Source organism: Tachypleus tridentatus, chromosome 8 (genome assembly GCF_004210375.1).
Source record: "Tachypleus tridentatus isolate NWPU-2018 chromosome 8, ASM421037v1, whole genome shotgun sequence".
In the NCBI taxonomy this organism is placed as follows: domain Eukaryota; kingdom Metazoa; phylum Arthropoda; class Merostomata; order Xiphosura; family Limulidae; genus Tachypleus; species Tachypleus tridentatus.
In genome coordinates, this window is record NC_134832.1 from 126,423,406 (window position 1) to 126,442,852 (window position 19,447).

The 19,447-nt window shown below is 35.2% G+C and overlaps 1 pseudogene across 1 annotated transcript in view; it reads left to right on the forward strand.

The window, feature by feature from the left end:
- Positions 1 to 19,447, forward strand: part of LOC143223440 (twitchin-like) — a 255,270-nt pseudogene that overhangs the window by 200,043 nt on the left and 35,780 nt on the right. Inside the window, exons 101-108 of the transcript XR_013012917.1 lie at positions 804 to 946; positions 2,687 to 2,846; positions 7,764 to 7,952; positions 8,367 to 8,480; positions 16,600 to 16,704; positions 16,982 to 17,179; positions 17,965 to 18,076; positions 18,871 to 19,046. The product of XR_013012917.1 is annotated as a twitchin-like (transcript). The remainder of the gene's footprint in view (positions 1 to 803; positions 947 to 2,686; positions 2,847 to 7,763; positions 7,953 to 8,366; positions 8,481 to 16,599; positions 16,705 to 16,981; positions 17,180 to 17,964; positions 18,077 to 18,870; positions 19,047 to 19,447) is intronic.

Below are 19,447 nucleotides of genomic sequence, written 5' to 3' on the forward strand. Positions count from 1 at the left end.
TTTTGTACTTTTCAGTAAATTTCAGATAAGTATTCTCACCCTGGCTCATTCAGCTGTCAACATAGATCAGTGTATCATTACTATAATGTTGAAATATGCATTCTATAATGATATGGGAGAATCAACATCATAAAATGGAAAGAATTATGAAATATTTTTTGTATTAAAACATTGGTACAGTACTAAATCTAATGACATTTTGAATCTTGTAGTTATACTTTAGAGAAACTTTTTATAGAGTAATCAATTCTTGATATGTGTAGAGATACAGTTGTTATGAAAAATTATACACCCCAATGGAAACTTATAATTTCAAGAAATTTCTTTAAAGATATAATTTTAGGGAAAAGTTTTTAGCAAAAGTCTTTTTTTTTATGAGGTGTAAAGTTACAAGGCACAGGTTTCTACCATCGTTTATTTCAGCACAAAAAGTTGTCTGAGTAATCAGTGATATTTAAGTCTTACATTTACAGTAAACAACTGAAGGGACATTTAGTTAATAACTAGCAAATTACAATACTACTGAAATCTTCTAAAGATTTTTTTCTTTGTTATTTTATGTGTTATCTGGGTTTTTGATACTCTTAGTGGACTCAACATGGATAGCTCACTGTGTAGCTTAAAAACAAACAGTTTAGTGTCATGTATATTTTAATCGTTTTTCAAGTATTGTTTTATTTTGAATATTTTATAACAATAAAAACAAACTTAACTATATAATGAGGCAAATGTGCTATTTCAGTCCCATTTTAATTTTTTTTTCTGTCACTATTTTGAGATGTCATCCTTTTTGTCTCTTTCAGATAAACCTGGTCGCCCAGAGGGACCACTTGAAGTAACTGATGTTACACCGGAAACATGCTCTTTGTCATGGAAACCACCATTGGATGATGGTGGAAGCCCAATACTGAATTATGTTGTTGAGAAACAAGAAAGTACAGTCAAGGTAGTTGGAGCATATACATATACAAAGTGATGAATGGATTCACAGACAAAAAGAAAGAATTGCTTGTGCATTATGTACACCTATAAAATTGGTCATGCTTTTCTTTACTACTAGCAGGTTAAAATTATTAGGAAATAAGGAAAAAAAATTGTTGTTTTCAATATTCAAACAACTGAGGTGAAAACAGTATTTTCCAGTAAACATCTATTTCATGATTACACTTTTATTTTAAAATTTCTTAAAGTATTTGTGAGTAATAAATTATTGATATGTTCATAAATTGTACTTTGTTAAATGGATAGTGCATATGTTTTTAAATACAAAAGTATCTGTGCTGTACCTACTGTGAGGGTAGAACCTTGAATTTTAGTGTTATAAACTTCAAACTTACTATAGTTGGGAATTTCAGTCAATACAATTTACACATGCTAATTCTAATATTAATGCTAGAAGTATGGCAGTATGATTTTATGAATTGTTCATTAATAGTTAAGTTTTTGAATAAACATTTTTATTTTTACTTAAACATTAAATTTATTGCAACCTATTTTTATGGGCATTATGTAAATAAAAATATGTTTTAAAAAAATGCTTTGAAAAAGAAATTCCCACGTCTTTAAACATAATCCAGTTGTGATAAAACAACCAATAGTTTTTCTTCTAATACAGGCAACTATTTCAAATACAGTCATTTTTCAAAATCCTGCAAAGCTGGCTTGATTGTTACCAAGATTTTTATTGTAAAAAATCACATTAAAAATGAATAGCAACTTGAGTATTCCTCCAACTCCAAGATTCTCCTGATCACTTGGTGAAAAGTCTAATGGTTCACAATGCTAATAAACAGATTTCAATATTTGCAGTAGGCAGAGTACAGGTAGTCCATTGTGTAGCTTCATAGGTAACAACAAACAAATTCCAGGAAATAAACCTACTTTTTGTCACAATGAACAAATGTTTGATACAGATTACAGTGTAGATTCCCCGTAATTGCAAAATAAAAAAAAAAATTCTATATTACACCTACTGTTAACCATGCTGTTAGGTTTTAAGGTTTGGCTTAGAGGTCTAGATAATACTGTAAGGCACCAAAAACCTGGAAGTCACATTAATAAATCAAGTGCTTTATCTTATTAAAAGAACATTTTTTTTTATCAAAGGAAAGAGCTTTCAGGTGTATGAGCCAAGTGCAATATGTGTTTGTGTGTGTATACATATACATCCATGTAATAATTATGAAGACTGTATAACTAAAATATAATTATAATTTATCTTGCACTTGTATCTTAAGATTAAATGACAGTAGCATGCTGAGTGCTGAGATAATCAAAACGTTTGTATGGGTTCAGTATTGTTTTATATTTTCAAATGTTGGAATCTTTGTGCTGAGCCACTAGGTGGCAGTGCTTATATGTAGAAGAAAAAGTAGAACAGTAGTTATAAAACTTACACCATTTTTGCCAAAAAAGTGGCCCAGTGGTAAATCTGAAGGCTTATAATGCTGAAAAAAACAGATTTAAATACCCTTGGTTAAAACAGTGCAGATGACCAATTATGTAGCTTTGTACTTAACTACAAACAATTCACCATTTTTAACATGTTTTAAAATATTATCTTTTAGAGTTGATAATTGTGAGTGTTAATATTTACAATAAACTAAAATTCTTAAAATACACTTGGACAAGACTGCATAGTTGTAAAGAGTTGGAAATGAATGTTCTCATCTTGTTCTTTATTTAGATTTGGACCAAGCTGAGTAGTTTTGTTCGAGGATGTCATTATGATGTGATGGGCCTAGAACCAAAGAAAAAGTACAATTTCCGTGTGAGTGCAGAGAATCAATATGGAGTAGGTCCTGCCCTGGACACAGACTCTCTTGTTATTGCCAAGTTTCCATTTGGTAAAGGCTTTGTATAGATTCATACTTTATATTGCATTACTAACTAGCCTTTATGTGTTGATATTTTAAATAATATTGTCTAAAAATAATTTATTTTATGAGGTACTGCATATCAATAGTATTTAAACGTATAATTTCAAATCTTATGGATTTATTATATCAGAAAAATAACTTTTCCAATGAGATATCTTTCCTTCTCTCACAAAATATCTTTTTCTCAATTAATACTGCCCTCTATTATCACAAAAAAATTTCAATGCTCACCACTAGCCTTTCATATCTTGCTTCTTCATAATAATTATGCAGCAACTCTCCACTGATAGAAGGGGGATACAACCCCTATTGTAACCTTTGTCCTTTCCACATTTGCACTTGTTAAGCACTTCTTGATTGACAGTAATACTGTACAAGCTTGATTGTTTTTACTTGTTTGATTCATTTATTCTACAGTCTTCATTCTCCTTTAATATTTATTTAATATTTTTGCATTTTTGAATTGTGGAAGTTTTTTTTTCAACTTTTTTTGCTTTTCTTATTTGTTGCTGCAGGCTTCCTGATTATCAAGAAGTGTCCATGTTTTTGCAACCTTCACTGCCACACAAGGAATATCCTGTCATGTCTGCTCCTGTTATCAGGGAATTTACCCAGACTTCCTTCACTCTTTGGAGAATTAATTAACGAGATTTGTGCTGTCTTATCCTTACCTATTGTTTCCTATAATTCTCAACTTACTCTTGTTGGGCTAATATTTAGTGTTCCATCCTTCACCTGATGTTGGGGTTCATCCCCAATGTTTTTAGAATCATTTTTGGTCAGAAGCTAGTATGCTTTCTTTGCCTCATTCTGCTGAAGGTCATGCTTTTATATTTTATAAGTCTTCTTTACCATATCTTTACTCTTCATTTTTGGAATCTTTCATTGCATCACAGAATTTCTCCCAACCTCAGATTTCCAGTTTTAGACTGATGTTGTCCACGATTCTGCATGAATTATCAACTGTGCACTTGCTGGTTCCAGCTATTCACTTGACTCCTAAAAGGTGTTCACATGATGTTTGTGGTTTTCTGTTTAGTATAGTGGCTCACCTTTCATTTTTCACCCTGGCTCTTTGGACATGGCTGATATACTACTGAGACTTTCTTGTTCAGAATACCATTCTTTTCCAGGTATGTTTACTGACTATGCCTATGTGAGACTTTTGCATGATGTCTTTTTAATTTAATGAGGTGTTTGGGGTTTTCTGACTTATTGGAGGCCTGAGTCGAGTCTGTTCATCTATTTAATTCATTATCCTCATTAGCTTCCCATTTGTCCCAACCTACTCCTACTTTTAATATGTCTCTCCCACCATCAAATTCTTTGAGGATTACAGTGTCAATTACTTGGCCTTAGAGTCAGAACCAGGCTTTTCCATGTTTGCCACACATGGACACCATTTACAATGGATCCATGAGCCTTACAGACTTTTTCAGGGGGTCTAGCCTTTCACTCAATTCTTTTTCCTCATTGTCTTCTCATTTTGTTCTCTTTCCCCACCAAGACATCCTCTTTTTAGCAGTATCTACAGAAGGCAGTTTAGGACTTCAGAAAAAACTTGGAGGAACCTTCTCAGCCAGGTTTTACTCATGTCTGTTTTTAATACCCATAAAGACTGGAGGTTGACAACTTGTCTTAGATTTATTTTCCTTGAACCATTTCCTGGCTGTACCCAATTTTACAAAGGAGTGTTACTTAACCCTTTGTTGGGTTTTGACTTCTGGGTTGTTGATGAAGGCCAGTGTATCTATCTACACATTATTTTCTAGGCCTCCCTGCATTTCTTCCCTTTTGTTTATCAGAGATGTGATTGTCAGTTTCAGGCTCTACCACTTTTGTTGGCCTCAACTTGTTCTGCCAAGTAGTCTGGTCATTCACTTGACTGCTTTGTTTCCAACATTACATGAATGACGAGCTAGTTTTGGTTCATCTCCAGTCAGATATGCTGTTCTTACTCAGTTTTTTGTTCAAGATGCTGCCAGAGTGGGTTGACTCATCAAGGTGAGAAGTCATTTCTCACACTCACACAATATCTGAGTCATCTGGATATGCCTTTTAATTCTTTCATCTGTCAAACCCTGCCTTCTCTCCTTCACTTAAGTGATATGAAATATCTTGTTTACAGTTTAATAGCCTCTCCCTCTTGTATTGCATGAGTGACCCTATCTAATTTGAGGAAGTGAACATCTTGTGAAGTAACTATTTCCCTTGATATTATCTATACATACCACTTTCAGTAGGTGTTACTTAACCATTGGAGCCTCATTTGGGATCAATTAGATGCCTCTATTACCTTGCCTTCCCACCTACAGGCCAACTTTACTTGGTGGTTGGATCAGAATAGTAACTACATAACTACCATTGGAGTTCCTCTTCTTGCTCCTTAAGTTACACATCATAAAGATGGGATGTTTTGTAGAACTGTTAGTAATTCTCTCTAGTAGTCTTTTGTTTCATAAGTATGCTTGTCCCAAACTTTACATTCATGAATACCCAGAAGTAAGGCAGATAGGGATTGCAGCCCATATATGATGCTCTGTGTCATTGAGACTCTTATTTACTGTGAATCTATGTATAATTAAAGATGTTGAGTGTTAGTTGGCTAACTCTGTCAAACTGGTAGTTCTGCTTTTAATAACTGTGAATTTTGGTCACCTGTTGCATTGTTTCTGGTGATGTGGTCATCTTGCTCCTTTCTTCTAGGGGGCTATGGGAGTTCTTACCACTTGAGTGAAAGACCATGTAGGCCTGTCCTCCTGAGTGATGGTATTACCACTATTATTTGAAATTAAGGTGGTAGCATTCTGTGAATATTGATGCCATATATCATTTCATAATGAGGACCTGATTACAATTCCAGATGCTGCCAGGTTTTGGTTGAAGCATTACATTGTATCATCATACTAATATATACATACATATATGGCAGATTGCTTTTTTCCAACTGTGTTATTCATTCTTCCTACCATCCTCTAGATGTACATTCCTGGTGGGTTTGGTGTTAGTTGGAGATGGCTGGTCATGATTAGAATAATATATTGACAGCATGACACCCTTCCTACCACTGACTTGATTTACAAATCCAGATACTACCAGGCCTTGCTGAAGCACTCTCTCATGTCATAACTATATATATTACAGTTTGGTACTCAGGCTGAAAGGTTCCTCCAATCTACTCTCCCCTGGATGTGCTTTCTGGGAAGGCAAGTGTTGGTTAGAGATGGTTCAGCTAAGCAAGTTGATAAATGCTCACTGTTGCCAGGTTTTGGACTGGGGATGCTCCCATGTTTGCAGTACTTCTTCCTACCAGTCTGCCAGATGTCAGTTCCTGGCAGATCTGGTATTTGTTGTAACTGTATGCAGCACACATATTCCTAACAAAAGGAAACATTTTCAACTTTGCCAGGTTTTGGACTGAAGATATTGTCCAAGTAGAGTTTTCCACCTTCCTACCATCTGATGGATGTCAGGTCATAGTAGATTAGGTGTTGGTTGTATTGGAAATCTGTGCATGTAGAGATAGAATTTGGTATGGAGGCTCTTCTTCCCAAACAGTCCCTGTTTCAAGAAGAAGAGGTAGATGATCTTCTGTTTATCATGGAACTGATATACAGTTTAAGATACCACTAGGTGTTGGATGAGATTGAAATACCACTAGGGTCTATTGCACCCTAGTCACTTAAGCCAGGGATCCCATTAGTAGGTGATACATATTATAAGATTCCTTAATGTTTTTCTATTTTTTATATTTGTGATGCAGCCATAAAAGAGCAAAGAGTATAACTGGATCAGATGTGATGCAGTATTCTCTTGTGGTGTGATATCTGCTGTTTTGATTCCATGCCTCATAGATTATTTTTGGGTGCTTCCTAAAGGGGGATAATTTTTTTCAGTGGATCTCCACCAGTTTAATGTTGGATTCTAGCTATTTTGTGACAAGAGGTAAAATACTATATTGAAAGTTAACATTTTCCTGATTGAAAATGCATTTTCAATAGATATTTACCTTCTCAGCCTCCCCACTTCTGGTCATATGTGGTGTAAGTTTTATGACCAATCTTGAAGAAATAGACAAGTGGAAATGTGGAAAGTGTGCTGGTTATGGTAGTGGCTGTTTCACACTCCTGTTTATGGAGAATTGCTGCATAAGCAGTTAAATGTGGACATGCAGTAGTGGAAAGCTAGTGCCAAGTGTTGAACATTTACACTAATAGAGGACAGTACTGATTGAAAAACAGCTATTTTGCAAGAAGAGCTAAATATTTTTCAGATGTACATTTTAAGTTTAGGAAAATGTTAAGCTTTAGTTGAGAATCATATTATACAGTTTTCTAATCATTTTTAAATTTAAGAAATATGTATTTAAATTCTGAAGGTCTTAGAGAACTTGTATAAGGACATATAGATGTTAATTCTAAAGAGTATCTGTTGAAACTGTTCAATCTTGATATCCATAACATAAAATTAATTATTAACATTATGTACATTTGTTTAAGTCATGCACTTAATTACAATGATCAGTGAAGCATTACAATAATGTTGAAATTTACATTCTGTATTAGCCTTATAAAATGTAGAAAATGAGAAAATATTGTACTAACACTTTTGTACAGTACTGTATTTATGTCACCAGTATGGTGGTAAGATACATAAACAGAAGTTTTCAACAACGTGCTGTAATCTAAACCATGTAGGGGTTTTTAAAACAAATTGTATAAAAAATGTCAACTATAATTAAAAACTTGTTTATATATCTGAATGGAAGTGGTTCCAAGAGAAAATTCAAAATATGTTAAAGACTTTAAGACATGTTAATAAATCTAGTTTATAGGAATATTTTGGAAAGCATCAGTGATAACATCTTAATTTTTATGGAATCAGATGCCCCAAATCCACCAGGTGCACCAACTGTTGTGGATTATGATGCTCATAGTGTTAATTTAGTGTGGGAAAGACCAACCAATGATGGTGGATCCAAGATTCAAGGTTACATTGTGGAATATAGAGATCCTTTGGATGGAAAATGGATACGAGCAAATGATATGCTTGTGAAAGACACAGCACTTCGAGGTGAATCAGTATGATGACTAATTTATTAAATTTTTTATAAATTTGTAAGAACCTAGCTTGAAATGTTTGCTATTGGTTATTGAAGTATTTATTCACTCATTGGTTATCTTCCATTATCTGTTTAGTGGAGGAAAAAAAAGTAGTTGTTTCAAAAGGAAAAAAAAAATTCTTAACAATATATTTTAAAAAAAATTTTCATCTTTATGTTATGTTACTGTTTACATTTGTTTGTATTAATGCGTAATTAAACTGTAAAATTATATTAAGTTTTTTTCCACTACATATCATATTAATAAAAATGAAACAATATCAAAATGCAAACAAACTTTCATATAACTTATATTTGATGCAAAATTATACTGCATTATCTTAGCAATTGAAAAGCTTTGCTAAATATATATGTACTTTTTTCAGTACGTGACTTAATTGAGAACCATGAATATGAGTTTAGAGTAAAGGCCAAAAATGCAGCTGGTTTCAGTGATCCTAGTCTTCCTACCTCAACCATTAAACTGAGACCAAAATTTAGTAAGTAAATGAATTACTCTTTATTTTTACTTCAGGTAAAACTTAAAAGGCTAAACTTTGTTATTGAGAAGTTAGAACTCAATCCATGGGACTAACCACATAACCATTTTGGCTTGTTATAATTTTCATGCTAAAACTTTTAAATGAGTAAGTGCAGCTTCACAAAATTTTGCAGATAGTCAATAAATATTACAAGGATATTTTCAGGTTATTATCAGGTCATTATTCAGTGTTAATATTACAAATATTATCAGGTTTTTAAAAATTAAGTTTTAGGATTTTTTTTTTAAATAATGTCTTTCTCATGTTTCTTTTATCAATTTGCATGTTGACTAACCAAAAATGCAAAGTAACTTTGGTTTTAAGATTAAAAATACTTTTATGCATCAGAAAAAAAAAATTCAGATTTCAAATGTGATATCTTTATAACATCTAGTTAGTTATAAAATGTTTTTTTTTTAAAGAAAACACTTTACACTTTATCTGTTATTCTCACTAAACCCCTTGGTGTGGATTCCTGTACGTGGTAAGGGGACCTCCCAGGGAAGGTTCTCTTCTTTCAGTTTACCTCCTCTGGAATCTAAACATCCACCCATGTGTTTGCCGTGCATGGCGACCCGTGAAGGGGAGGAGAGGATCCTGGTGGTTGAGGGGTCCAACCCTAACATACCACTTTGGCCTTGAATCCCTTGGTTCAATCGGCTGGTCCACTTGGGCTAGAGTCAACCAAGTACCAGTGTTGAAAGTTTTCAACGGGTGTTGTGTACATTGTGTCTGATGCTGGTGTTTGGGTATAGTGCTCACGAAATCCTGGCCATGACTACATGACATTGTAGTGCATCCCATCGTAGAGCTCCATGGTGGGTGGGGTCAGTGGGTACCGAAATTTTCCTTTTTTCCTATGGATCCTCCAATAAAAAATTTAAATAAAATAGTGAAAAAACAGTCAATAGGTAAATGACCATGTTTTAAAGACTCTGTGCAGCAATCTTCAACATCTGTAACACCTGTACCCCATTTTCTTATATTACATTCTCTTTCAGAGAAACCTTTAGGGCAAATGTCCCCTTCTTTATTCAGACGGGACAAGAGGGGCTTGCTGGCTCTCCAAAGTCAGTAAAGAAGCTTCGATCTGGAGACATATTGGTTGAAACATCCACATCCCAATACAGTGAACTTCTCTTGAATTCAAAGGCAATTGGGGATGTACCTATTGAGGTTACCCCTCATACTACCTTGAATTCATCACGAGGAGTTATTGTTGAGAGGGACTTGAAGAATGTTCCAGAGTCAGAGATTCTCGCTGGTCTCTCCACTCAAGGAGTTTCTGCAGTGAGGTGCATCTCCACTTGCAAAGACGGAGTTACACTGCCGACAGATATCCTCGTTTTGACACTTACATCACCACGTTCACCTGCCATCATCAAGGCAGCTTATCTAATTTGCAGGGTACGGCCATACATTCCAAACCCTCTTCGATGTTTCCAATGTCAGAGGTTTGGCCACTCAAAGACATCATGTCGTGGTTCCCTGACATGTGCTCATTGCGGTGGGAAGAACCACAATGCCTATGAATGTGACAGGGACCCAAATTGTGTCAACTGCAATGGTTCCCACCCATCCTACTTTCGTTCTTGCCCAAAATGGTTGGAGGAAAAAGAGGTGCAGCATTTGAAAATGACCCACAACATTAGTTATCCTGAGGTTTGGAAATTGCTGTCCGCCACTCCATCTCGGACATATGCTGCTGCACTTTGTTCCACAACTACAGTGGGAGTGCAGACAGATCTCTCTGTACCTCCAAGAGAATCGTTTTCAAAACAAATGAAAAGCCTTTTGACCTCCATGGTTAAAAAGGTTGATGAATCGATTTCTACACCCATCTCTGTTCCTTCCATACAGTCCAACAAATCTCAAGATCCACATCCTTTGGTTTCAAATACAGGCATTTCTTCTGATACATCTTTTTCTCCAACCCCACGATGCAAAACAATCATTCGTTCACGTCCTCAGTCACTGGAATCCCCTTCCAACAACAAAGACCTGCCCCATCGACCCAGGACAGGATTTATGGAGGTCGATAGACCTCCTCTGAATAAGGACAGTAAGGAAAAAAGACGTGGTCAAAAACAGAAGATTTCTCTAGCCACTTCGCCTACCCGTCATTAAAAATGGCCACCTTGATACAATGGAGCTGTCAAGGTTTACGTTCTAATCTGGATGATATCAAAACACTGATTGCTTCCTACCATCCTGTATGTTTTTCCTTACAAGAAACATTTCTAAAACCTGCTGATACACTCACCATTCGGCAGTTTTCTCTGTACAGAAATGACAGGCTCTGTGATGGACGAATACATGGAGGGGTGGGACTATTGGTTGATCAGCATGTGCCCACCCTGTCTTTGTCACTCAACACACCCTTGGAGGCTGTAGCCATCCGTGTTTCCTTGGGTCATACCATCACTGTTTGTTCTCTCTACCTGTCCCCTGGAGAGACATATGATCAATCAGATTTTGATGCTCTCGTTGAACAGTTGTTGTCTCCATTTCTAATCCTGGGGGACTTTAATGGACATTATTTCCTCTGGGAAAGTGCTGTTTTAGACAGGAGGGGTCACTCTGTAGAGCATATGCTCTCTGATCACAATCTTTCTCTTTTCAATACTGTTTCTTCCACTTATTTTCACACACCTATTTAGTCCTTTACCACTATTGATCTCTCAGTTTGTTCCCCTTCATTATTTTCCCATTTTTCATGGAGAGTTGATAGTAATCCACTAGGCAATGATCATTTTCCTATACTTTTGAGAGAGACTGGCTGTGGTCAATGCCACCCTACCCGCGTGCCCTGGTGGAAGATGGATCAGGCAGACTGGCCCACTTTCACTGCTCTCACAGAACTTGATCTTGCCATCGTGAATCAGCCATCAATAGATGACTGTGTGTCAGCGGTAACTGACTGTATTATACAAGCAGCTGCTCAGTGTATTCCTAAAACCTCGACACGTTTTCCACGATATCCTCGTCCGTGGTGGAATCCTGTTTGCCACTTGGCACGGAAGGCTCAAAAATGGGCCTGGGATACTTTCAAACCACATCGCTTTCCAACGGGCCCATGCACATGCTAGGTGGGTAAGACGTCAAAGCCAGAAGGTATCTTGGATTAAGTTCACAACTAGCATATCTTCTAGCACCAGTTCCAAGGTCATATGGGACAGGATTCGAAAGGTCAGTGGGCACTACAATTCTGTCCACCTCTCCATCTTACTCTTTGATGGCCAAGAGGTAGCTGATGTCCGGAGCATCGCCGATACTCTAGGTGAAAGCTTTTGCTGGGTATCTAGCACTTCTGCTTGTTCCTCCACTTTTTTGGCCATCAAGACTCGGGCAGAGCGTTCACCTCTTTCCTTTTGAACTGACTGTCTCTTTGACTATAATTGTCCCTTTAGACTGGTGGAACTGAAAATGGTCCTTCATCGTCTGGCAGTACATCTGTTGGACCTGATGATGTACACTATGACATGCTGCGCTAACTCTCTCCTGCTTCTCTTGATATTCTTCTAATTGTTTTTAGCCGGATCTGCCAGGAGAATGTTTTTCCTGATGCCTGGTGCCAGGCTATTATCTTACCTTTCTCTAAACCTGGGAAAGATCCCAAGATTCCTTCACATTACCGTCCAATTACTTTGACGAGCTGTCTCTGTAAGACTTTAGAGAGGATGGTTAATACTTGTCTTGTTTGGTTCCTCAAATCAAACAACCTCCTCTCGCCCACTCAGTGTGGGTTCCGACGACAGCATTCCACCACAGACCACCTAATTCATCTTGAAACATCAATCAGAGAAGCCTTTCTCAAATGCCAACATCTTGTTTCAATATTCTTTGACATTGAGAAGGCTTATGACACAACATGGAGGTACGGCATTTTGCGAGACCTCCATATATATGGGTTATGTGGCCATTTACCTATGTTTATTAAAAATGTTTTAATGGACAGGAGATTCCAAGTTTGTGTGGGTTCGACTCTTTCCCGTTCTTTTGTACAGGAACTTCGGGTCCCTCAGGGCTGTGTTTTGAGTGTCACACTTTTCAGTATAAAGATAAATGCCATTACTGAACAACTCCCTCTCACTGTTGCAAATGGACTCTATGTTGACGACTTTCACATCTTGTGTCAGTCGTCGAACATGAGATATGCTGAGCGGCAACTACAAACTGCCTTCAATCGTGTACTGTAGTGTACTACGGTGAACGGCTTTAATTTTTCTCTCTAAATCCGTTTTCATGCACTTTTGCCACCAACGAGGTATCCACTCTGATCCTGAACTCCATATCAGTGAAATTTCGCTGCCAGTGGTCCCTGAGAGTAAGTTCTTGGGGCTTATCTTTGACTGTAAGCTGACCTTTATATCACACTTAAAGCAGCTACGGATCAAATGTACAAGAGCACTGAACATCCTTCGTGTCCTCTCTACCGCCAGTTGGGGAGTGGATCGATGTTCTATGTTAAAGATATATCGTGCTCTTATTTGTTCAAAACTCAACTATGGATCAATGGTCTATGGCTCTGCCAGACCCTCAACCTTAAAGATGCTGGACCTCATTCATCATCAAGGAATTCAACTCTGCACTGGGGCTTTCCACACCTCCCAAGTTAAGAGCTTATATGTGGAATCTCACGAATCTTCTCTGCACCTTTGCTGTTTCCAACTATCTTTACTGTATTCTTCATTAGTTCGCTCCTTACCAAAGCATCCCACTTGGGGATTTGTTTTCCTTCTTCAGTAGGCCCTACTTTTTCAAAACAGATGGTCTCCATTGCTCTTTTTGGTCCTTGCATCCAGGTGCAATTTCCAATTTCAAAAAAAAATAGGTTTGTTCTTGGAAAGCATTGCAGAATCCATTGGTCAGCCCATCCCCTAAGGCTTATTACAGCCCCCCAATGTGACTTTTCTTTAAATCATCTGAAAAAGGCAAATACTCCCGATTGGAAGTACCATCTTTTATTTATTGAACATCTTTCGAACAACCTTTCTATTCCAATTTATACAGATGGTACAATCTCAGGTGACTCTGAAGGCTCTTCCATGGTTTGTTGCGGTTCGGTGATTGCGAGCAGAATCCCCTCTACAGCTTCTGTGTTCACTGCTGAACTGTACGCCATATCTCTTGCCCTGGATCATATTGAAGCTGAGCAGTACTCCAACTGCACTATTTATACTGACTCCCTTAGTTCTCTGCTGGCCTTGGAATCACTTCTCATTGGCTCACACCCTGTTCTCTCTGATATTCAAAACCGACTGGCCCATTTCTCATTAACATCTACTTCTATCCAGTTTTCTGGATACCAGGCCACGTTAGTATTCGAGGGAATGTGCTTGCAGACATGGCAGGTAAATCTATCTGCTCTGGCACTATCACCACTGTGCCTATTCCATACATGGACTATGGTCCTGTATTCAAGGCTCAGCTCAGTGCCAGCTGGCAGTACACTTGGAGTGAGCAACATGACAACAAGCTTTTTCAAATAAAACCCTGTATTGGGCTTTGGCCGTCTAGCTTCCATAAGGTTCTGAAGGAGGATGTTGTTCTAACTAGACTGTGCATTGGTCACAGTTTTTAACTCATTGTTTTCTTTTATCTGGAACTGATGCACCAGTGTGTAGTATGTGTAACACTCAAATCACAGTGAGCCACATTTTATTTTCCTGCCATCATTACGACTCTCAACCATGGCACTATTTTAAACATGTTCTGTCTCAGGGTTTGTCTGTAACATTGGACAGTGTTATTGGTGATGGTGACACAGTCTATCTTGATAAAGTTTTTAGTTTTTTAATGGCCATTAATCTTTTTAACCTCATTTAAGTGTTTGATATTTATTCATTACACCCTTTTTAATTGTGGTTCCCTTTTCAGTCTCAATCTCTCTAGTTCAATTTGACATTGTAAAATGGCCAGAACATTAAATAACTTGACACCAGGACTGGAAAAGCCAACTTCAGGTGACTATGCTGCTGTTTGAACTATTCGTTTGAACTACTTGTTAGTCCTCCTGGCGAGCTGTTATTACACTTTTGCTGCATGTCATTTAACACTTTTATTACTTTACCTTTTAGTACTGGCCATAATGACACATAACCCAGAACCAGGACTGGAAAGACCAACTTCAGGTGACTTACGGTGGTTCTTGAACTTACCTGTTAGTCTTCCTGGTGGGTTATGATCATTACCATTTTGCTAGAGTAAGTACCTTACAACTTCTCTTACTCTGCTTTCTCTCTTAACATTGTAGACCAGGTGTCAACATTGGTTTTATACTTTTTCTGTTTTTCAATGATGTTTTGTTTCACCTTCATTCTCTTTTATGTATTTTACTACATTTCATTTATTTTTACCTTTTTAATGGATGTTTGGTGCAGATAGCCTAGCTGCTTTGTGCCATTAAACACTAAATCAATCAATCAATCACTAATAAATCTCTCTTTAGGTTTAGTTGATGTTACTGATCTGAAAACCACCATAAAAAATTAGGAAATAAATATAAGTTATGTTTTTTCTTCTATAATGACTACAAATTATAACACAAATATGCAAATGTTTAGTGTATATATCTTAAGTGTCAAAACATTATAGATTTATATATATTTATTATTTTTATTATACTGACTTTCCATTCATGCCTGGTTAACATTACAGAAGTTACCATGATGCAACACAATCGATCATGTTACCATATCCAAGAATATAAAACTATCTTTTACAAAGTGATCTGGTTTGGCTATGCTTTAGTGGAGTAGCATTTTGTAAAACACAGTCACATTTTAGTTATAATACATTATATATGTATAGATATTTTTACTATTTACAACTAAGTTCTTATACTTGTTTTTTTGTAAAATATATGTGTTTCTTTGTCTTGAATTTTACACAAAACTCTCTATGCTAGTCCCTAATTTTGGTGTGTAAAACTAGAGGGAAGGCAGTTAGTCATCGCCACCCACTGCCAACTCATAGGCTATTCTTTAACTAAAGAATAGTGGGATTGACCGTCACATTATAATGCCTCCACAGTTGAAAGTACAACCATATTTGATGTGACAGGGGTTTTAAACCCATATTCCTCGGCTTGTGAATCGAGCACCCTAACTACCTGGCCATGCTGGGCCATAGAACACTAATTAAAGAAATATAGCAAAGAATAGTCACTTCTAATTATGAACTTTGTTTTCTGCTTGTTTTAGGTTGCTAAGCCTTATCAAATTTCACACTTGTAGGATGTGAAACATAATAATATTTTGCAGATTTTACATCATATTTGAAATAAATAAAAATCATAAATTAATATATCACTGTATTAAAATTTCACTATAATTTATCAAGCTTAATAACTAAGCTGTATTTAGGTATAGAAAATAAATTTCAAGGTGACTAAAGACTTATCTTACCAGCTTTGCATCTAATATGAAAAGAACAAGATTGAAGCCCTGGTGTTTCAGCAATGCTGAGAATGCCACTAAGGGTATATTCTAAGCTTTTGTTTAGTTATTTACATGTCATAGACAGAAACAGGTGTTCATAGAGAAGTGTTTCCAAAAAGGGTAAGGTTGGCAGAGTCACTGTGTTTGATTCAGTAAACGTAGCAATATCCCAGCAAATAGAAAAGATAGGATGTTCTTATGTTACACTCTAGCTTCTCAGTATCGGCAATTTGAGTTACAAATTTGTACAAAACTATAGACTTTGTATTTGGACATCACAAACATCTAATCTAAACCAGTGCTGCATTCAACATACCACATAAGACACAAAAATCAATATTTAGATGTTGTTGTTTCTTTAATATATACTTTTGAATTAAGAAAATAACTAATGCGTAATACAAAAATTTGAATTTAATCTACAATTGGACAAAAATTCATAAAACAGTAGTTCAATAAAATTTTAAATGCAAGTCAACAAACTAAATGATGTGGTCTTTCACCTGTGTCAATAGAGTTAATGCTAAACATTCTCCTCAAACATTATTTTATTCAAAATAATTTATTAGACTTTTTTTGAACTATAAAGCTAAATGAAGATATCTTTATGATGGGGATACAACTTTCAATTGCAGCTCCTCCATCTCCTCCTCAAGACCTTAAAGTGGCAAAGGTAGGCAGAAGCTATGTGGAGCTGAAGTGGGAGAAACCCAAATCTGATGGTGGAACAAAGATAACAGGTAAACTTTATGATAGCCATATATGTATCTATTATGTCTGTTTGAAGAAAAAAATCTTAAATGTATTCTTTTTTTTACTTGACAATATTACAGCCTTGTATCATATTATATATAAGATTACATACATAGTTATGAATGTATGAACTGTTACTACACTTAACAAGACAAGAAATCTGTAACAAATAATGAACACAACTTCATCATGTTCTTTATATTTTGCCTTTTTATTCTATGATTCACTTTTACTGAACATCTTAAATATTCTATTTATTACCAGGTTACATAGTAGAGAGACGAGAAGGAGGAAGTTCCTTCTGGTTAAAAGCTAATGACTACAATGTTGTTGACTGTGAGTACACTGTTATGAATCTGTCAGAAGGCAGCGAATATGAGTTCCGAGTCATTGCAGTTAACTCTGCTGGAAGAAGTGAACCAGTCACAACATCTGGTCCTATTAAAGTTCGAGAAATTGCAGGTAAAAAAATGAAACTTTTTTTTCTAGTGGAGTTTCTTTCTAAGTTTTGAAAAACCTTTTAGAAATCTTCTTTTATCTTTGAACAAATATATTGTTGAATTACCTTAAAATTTGGTGCTTATATTATTTTATATTTTCCAGTATATCTTTTTTGCTCTTTGTCAGTCTGAATGACAAGTCACTTTTTATCCTATAATAAAAATATTTTTAATAAACTTTTAATTAACTTTTAAAGTTAATAGTTTCATTGTTATAACAAAGCATAAAATATACCATAACTAATGAGCTATGAAATCTCTAAAGAAACATATAATTCTGTTGAATTATCTTTTTAATTCAGCATGTAGTGAATGTAGTTGAATGTTTCACAAGCAACAACTGAATTATCAACTAGATTTTACATTTTCTTTATTTCAGAAATAATGTACAAGAATACATTTCTGTGATAAATTAAATCTGATTAAAGATGGTTCATAGTTTCTTTTTAAAAGAATCAGTTTTGGCCATGTTATTTCAGTTCAAGATTTCTACACATTTTGTTCTTGATGCAGTCATATCAAGGTAGAATCTCTTTTAAAAGTAAACTTTGAGCAAGCTACTGATTAACAAAGCTTTAGAAAAACAGAATCAAAAAATTATTATTTACTTTACAATTGCCACCATGTAGTTTTGTATCTTAAATACCAGAGAGAGGTAAACATAGTATTTGATAAAAAAAAAAAAATTCCATTGTAATGATTTGTTGGTACTTGTGGACATATTTCATGGCAGTAATTTGTTTACAGATGGAGTCAAGCCTGAATTTGTTAGAAGACTTTACAATAAAACAGCAAACCCACATAAATCTGTCACCTTGGAATGTGAGGCTGTTGGAAAGCCAATACCTCTTGTTAGATGGTAAGTATTTGTAATCATTGTGGAAATATCTTCAGAGTATGATGCAAACAGATTGTAGATATTGCAGTTCGATTACAAAGCTATAGAAATAAACCCAAACACTTGGTCTTATATTTCACAAATGTACATCATTAATGTGCAATAGAAGTAGGAAAACATTATTTCATAGTTGGACATTTTTTGCTGTTCTTTTTGTCTGTATAATAGCAGCAAAGAGCCATATGGTATAATGACTAACAAGTCTGTATTAAAAAAGAAGAGTTACAATGTGGGTACAATAATTACCAATACTTCTTCTATTATGCAGTAATAAATTAAAGAGCATATTTGTTTTTTTTAATAAAAACTGTGAATGTTGTCTTCAGGCATGTTCTTGTTTGTGAAAAGTTGATGAACATCTATGATACAGCTTTTAGTTAAATATTTGATATCTTCTTTTCCTAAGGAAAAACTGTGATATTTATTTAGCTGCTAAAGCCACTAGAAATAAATGTTTCATTGTCCTGAATATATTTCTTAAAAGTAAAATATATGTAGATTGTTTGCAAATAAGTATTATAAGTTAAATGTAAGACAGATTGCTTTTACAGTCATATCATTTTTTGCTTGATAATATAACTTATAAATTAGTCAACACTTAAAAAGTAGTTTTAAAACACCTTTAGACAAACATAAAGTATTCTACACATGCTGGTGTAGCTTGAATATTTTTAATACGTAATTAAACTGGGAATGTGCTGTTCTGCACACAACAATAATAACAAAGTCCCAATATCAACTTTTATTTGAATAAGGTTCAAAAATGGTATTGAATTTCACCCTGGTGGCCGAATTAAAGCCTATGATGATGATGCTGGTATTTATCAGCTTTTCATTGGTGAAACCTTGGATACTGATGAAGGAGAATACACCTGTGAAGTTCACAATGCCCTTGGATCTGACAGATGTACTGCAAAATTAACTATTACAGGTCAGGCTAACATTGAAAATGAAGAGCCTATGATGCTAACAAAGTTCAACAGCATTGTTAAATCTAAGTGATGCAATTTAAGATTTAACATAATTAAATTATCAAACATTACGGAAAGAGAAAAATAAACTGTTTGTCTTTGAATCTTTGTAAGTTACTACTGACTATAGTTTAGAATTAAACACTAAACATAACTTATCTTTTGTTTGTAAATTGTATTCTCAGTTCCAGTTAAAGTAAATCTGAACACTATTAAATTTGGTATTCTGAAATATTAGTCTTTCTAGAAGTGGCAACAATGACAAAGTAGAATGTGTGACTTTTACATTTAGTAATACTGTATTTTTTATGCTAAAAAGTATATTTTTAAAAGTTAATGTTTTATTCAGCAACTGAATTAA